Below are 5836 nucleotides of genomic sequence, written 5' to 3' on the forward strand. Positions count from 1 at the left end.
TGTATCGATCATGCTATCTGATACCGATAACACGCTATAACGCGTGACATTACAATGTCTATTTCTCTGATCTAAGCTTCTTAGCAACATTATAGGAACGCCCGTTATCAAATTGATAATAGGAATTGGCATACCACTTATATTAAGACAATTCAGAAATTCAGGAGGACAGTGTGAAGATTGTTGATATTCTGCAACAAAATCAATACTCCTCAGACTACATGTTTCATCTGGAAATTTCTGGATTATGTGGCTATTTAGATTATCTACTTTGTTGTTAATATTGCTCGTGAGGATAACAATCAGGCATTGTTAAAGTTAACCTCTAAATCTTCATAAACATGGTGGATCAAATCCTCTTTGTTGTTGACTTGAAATTGCTGAGGAATCTCTATTACATCATCATATAATTGCCTTTGAACATTGGGGATTCTTCCATCACCAGCTTGCACTAGCCAAACAGAATTATATGCCAGTCGAGCTCTTGAGAGGTGGTATCATTACTGCTGAGACAGTTTTGCACTCTCATATTACTGGTGAGATGAAGTACTTTGTATTTGTACCAAATTACGGATATTTTTCAAACATGCTCTAATTAGGGAAGACCTTAGTTCTCTTCGAACAACTAGAAGTATTTGACGGAAATCACCACCTAAAATTATCAATATGCCGTCAAAGATCAAGTCGTTGTTCATTACATCCTTCATTGTTCGATTCAACGCTTCAAATAGATTACGATGTCACATGAGTGTCTCGTACCAAATAATCAAGCGTGCATCATGAAGCAAACACCCAGTGACATCACGAGGAGATATTTTGCATGTTGAATTATAGTCTAGCGATGTGGAGGCGCAATGGCCCAGTGGTTAGGACAGCGGACTCGCGGTCATAGGATCGCGGTTTCGATTCCCAGACCGGCCGTTGTGAGTGTTTATTGAGCGAGAATACCTAAAGCTCCACAAGGCTCCGGCAGGGGATGGTGGCGAACCTTGCTGTACTCTTTCACGACAACTTTCTCTCACTCTTACTTCCTGTTTATGTTGTGCCTGTAATTCAAAGGGTCAGCCTTGTCACACTGTGTCACGCTGAATATCCCCGAGAACTACGTTAAGGGTACACGTGTCTGTGGAGTTCTCAGCCACTTGCACGTTAATTTCACGAGCAGGCTGTTCCGTTGATCGGATCAACTGGAACCCTCGACGTCGTAAGCGACGGAGAGCCAACAACAACACATAGTCTACCGATATAGGGAGCTTGAATCGAGTGTGAGCAGTGTGACCTAGCTTCAATAGTGTCGCAGCAATGCCTGATGATGCTGTCGTAATGGCTAGTTGGTTGTTTTTGGGAACATATATTGAGAAGAAAAGTTTTATCAGTACCCTCGGGTGCATCAATAAATATCAAACCACCTTCATTTCTATCCATGTTTTGATGAATTTCAGGTATTCAGCCAATTTCTTACATGATCCGTGCAATTTGTGGAATTTTACGTATCATGCACGTATATTTTTTACAAGTTTATTATATATTCTTACTTGTATTCGAATTTGTAATGTTTTGAGAACTGCTGCAAAATTTTAACACCAAAACTTGTAAGAAACGTGTGTTAACCAGGCGCACATACATGTAAATATAATTTTTTTATGTGCATAAATACAAAATTTTTAAATCTTAGAAATTTCGTGTAGTCTAAACATTAATGCAGGTATGCGTATATAAAAACATATGTTACAATTTTTCCGAAAGTCGAAACCAACGGAGACAATGATACTTGAGTTGTGTATATATAGTCTATCAGTGGTCTGTCCTTGGGCAGATCTTGTTCTTGTGAACCTTCTCCAGTACTCTCTGTATGAACTGGGATGACCCACACCTTGCCCTGCTACTGTTAAACAGTTTGCTAGAATTACGACTACAATGACAAGACTTGGCATGAAAAGTAGTGTGGTTTGTCGTTGCGTCCTCCAAGCAGTGGGGATTTGAACTCAAAACGCAGGGAACCAGAATATATAAAGTAAAGCATTTTTGACGACGCACCAACGATTTAGCACCCATTAGTGCAACAACATAGCCACTATGGTATATACATTGATAGACAGAAACTTCTCTGGTATATTTATATATGTATAAATGAGTATCCATCCATCCCTCCATACACACATACATACATACATACATACATATATACATACACACATACATACTTGTCTCTATCTCTCTCCATCTATTTCTATACATACATCATCATCATCATCATCATCATAATTATTTTTATTAAGGTGGCAAGGTGGCAGAATCGTTTGCACGCTGCGTAAAACGTTTAGCAGACTTTCGTATGTCTTTACGTTGAGTTAAAATTCCAACTTTCGTCCCTTGTGGGGTCGATTACATAATTACTAATTACGCTCTGGGGACGATATAATCAATTTACCCCTCCCCGCAAATTTCAGGCCTTGTGCCTATTGTAGAAAGGATTATTAAGGCGACGAGTTGACAGAATCGTTAATGCACTGGACAAAATGCTTAGCAATATTTCGTCCGTCTTTACGCCCTGAGTTTATATCATGACAAAATCGACTGTCCCTTTAATCCTTCCTTTGTCAAAAAAAATAAGTACCAGTTGAGCATTGCGATGGATATAACAGACTGACACTCTCCCTAGATATTGCTGGACTTGTGCCAAAATTATGAAATTAGTATTTCGGTCTGTGTAAATGGGCCTACGCTTGTAAACCGGAGAAGTTGAAAAGGAACGTGACTAATGCTGAGGTGCCTTTAAGCAGTCGGGGTAACCAGGATTTGACGGGTTCCCTGGTTGTCCCTGGGTGGAACTCCCTCCTTTTGGAGAATTTTATTGACTTATTGTTCTTGCTTTAACTTTATACACGAAGTTTTGTACTGAACCCCACTTGTCCCTTGTGTTGTATTTCTCCTTTTCTGTTTAATGTCCTGCCTCCGTGGCTAAGAACAAAAACATTATTATTATTATTAATGCGTTTAGCTGACATGTCCATTAGTACGTCGGACAAATGTAAGTAGTTGCATTTCGTCCGTCTTTACTTTCTAAGTTCAAATTCCTCGAGTTTGAATTGGTCTTTCGTCTTTCCGGGATCGATGAGATAACAATTTAGCAACGGGGTCGAAGTAATGGACAGACCCTCCCCTAAAAATTCCAGCTTTGTGACAAAATTAGAAAGAACTATTATTAGCCATCATACATAACATCCAAGCTTGAGTTTTCTCTAAATTCACTTTCTTTATACTATTTTCGAGCGCTGAAATTGTAACTGTTGTTTTGCGGATTCCTCCATGTTTCTACTGAATAAGATTCTCCCAGTTCTAATGACAGAACTGGCATCAGCTGGTTTTGAGAACTTTTTCTATACATATCTTCTATTAATTTCTTTTCTCACAATTCTAAATAGAGGAGTATTTTTAGGAGAAAATGTATTCGCCTCACCACTGACGTCATACTTAAACGACCTGCCATAGTAGTCGGCCAAGAGAGGTGGTTGCCACTCCCATTGAAAGCAACAAAGTAACTACAAACAATAAGAGCCAAAACAGTAAACAACATCAAAGACGACGGCAGCAACAATAACAAAATACTACCAGTGTAAACTACAACTCCTACGACAACAACAATAATAGTGTAATCAGTACCAGCAATGAAACTATAAACAATGGTGCTGAAAGGTTTTTATAGCAACAAGAATAACAGCTGTGTCGTAGACATCAGCAGCAGCCGCCACAATTAACAAAACAACAACACGAATGAGAACAAAAGTATGAGCACAAGCTACAAGTGCAGCAGCAAGGACAACAACTATCATCATCATCATCATCATCATCGTTTAACGTCCGCTTTCCATGCTAGCATGAGTTGGACGAGTTGACTGAGGACTGGTGAAACCAGATGGCTACACCAGGCTCCAATCTGAGTTTCTACAGCTGGATGCCCTTCCTAACGCCAACCACTCCGAGAGTGTAGTAGGTGCTTTTACGTGCCACCCGCACGAAGGCCAGTCAGGTGGTACTAGCAACTATAACGAAGAAAATTCATAACGAAAAAAGTTATCTTTAGCGAATGTTACAAAGCGTGGGATCGTCCATCTACTTCAAGGGGAAGTGGGTGTCATTAAAATTAAGTAGGTGTCATTAAAATTAAGTTGGTGTCATTAAAATTAAGTGGGTGTCATTAAAATTAAGTGGATGTCATTAAAATGTCATGAATGTCATTAAAAATTATAGGAACGATATCGTTCACCGTGCGCAGAAACAAAGCCACAATACTCTTCCCCGACCGAAATAGAAAAAAATATTTGCATGATTTGTAGCCTTCTGTAGTGTATGTCTCCCAAAGAATGCATCAGGGGACCATGGTAGACATCTGTAGCAATAAAAGTAATGTGCATAGGATGGATACGACCTGCACTTTCCTGGAGTTCGCGATGCTACACTTGGATATGGGAAGTCATGTGACGAAACTGAGGATCACAAACATACCTCCTGATAGGGACCAAGTCAGGGTAATAGCCACTTTAGAGGATCACGGGGAAATGATAAGCATGAAACCAAACCCCCAACAAAATAGGAACGTTATGTAATCCCAAGTTTTGGCTGTTCCAGAAGACGTTGCTTGCATACCAAACTTTTCTCTATTTCAGAGATTGCGGGGCAGATGTAGGTGGTCGTGAGGGGTAGGAATCACAGATGTTATATTTGTGACAAAATAGATCACATGAAAGCTTTCTACTTCACAGTAGTGTAATTTAAAGCAATGACTCGCTCCTTGTCGCTGCTCACAACGCCAAGAAGGCGGTAGCAGCACCCATTGCAACAACCATAAACACAAGGGCTACAGAACTTACATCCAGTCAGGGAAAAGCGGGAAACAAGTCTCTTGGCCACCTTCAAAACTACGACTACCACTACCAACAGCAACGGCAAACGATACAGAAGACATTAAATGCAAATCCAGTCTACTCTTCGGATATAGAAGTGGTCTCCGAAGACACCAAAGCACCTGAGAGGGTGATTATCGGTTGACCTCCGAAAAGAAAATGAGCGGTGGGGCTGGTGACAATACTGACTTGACCCTTAATTTCTCAAAATTTTATACATGAAGTCCAATAAGTCGGAGACCAGTGTCCCTAGTCTCGTAAACAAAGTGATAGAAAAACAATTACAACACCCACAACAACTTGAACAACAAGATACACACCTACAACAGCAGCATCAAGAACAGAAACAGAAATATTCTCAACAACAGTGAGAGTCACATCGGGGTCGGTAAGAAATGGACCACAGACAAAAGCAAACAAAACAGCAATTGCATTAACTGCATGGGACGTAGCATTTAGAGCAACCTCTCACGGATGAGCCTCGCAACTGAACAGTTCTCCGAAAGTAAAACGTTAAGATTATAATGTTCACAAACTCTAACAAAAATTAAATTGTAACTAGCCAGGGTCTTCATGCACCCAACATTTCTAAAACTGTACAAGGAAGGGCTCTGGTAAGAACACCGCCAACAATATACCATGTTTTGAGGAAAAGTTTCCAGCATGAGATGAGAGGATTGAAAGACTTGTTATACAGAAGGAGCTCTGAAGGCTTAGGCAAGGCCTCAAAAAGGTCTTCTTAGACCTGGTCGGTAGGCAGGTGGCCTTAGATATGAGCAGCTGGAAAGGAAAAAGTGGAGCCTGGATATCTTTTGGCGTCTAGTGTATTTCGCTCATTAGTGTTAGTGCGTGCTTGGAACGGGTCTTTGGACACACACAAATATTATGTGGGAGTAGGAGAGTGGGGTGCACAAACCACGCAAGTATTCTCG

Source organism: Octopus bimaculoides, chromosome 29 (assembly GCF_001194135.2).
Source record: "Octopus bimaculoides isolate UCB-OBI-ISO-001 chromosome 29, ASM119413v2, whole genome shotgun sequence".
Classification (NCBI taxonomy): domain Eukaryota; kingdom Metazoa; phylum Mollusca; class Cephalopoda; order Octopoda; family Octopodidae; genus Octopus; species Octopus bimaculoides.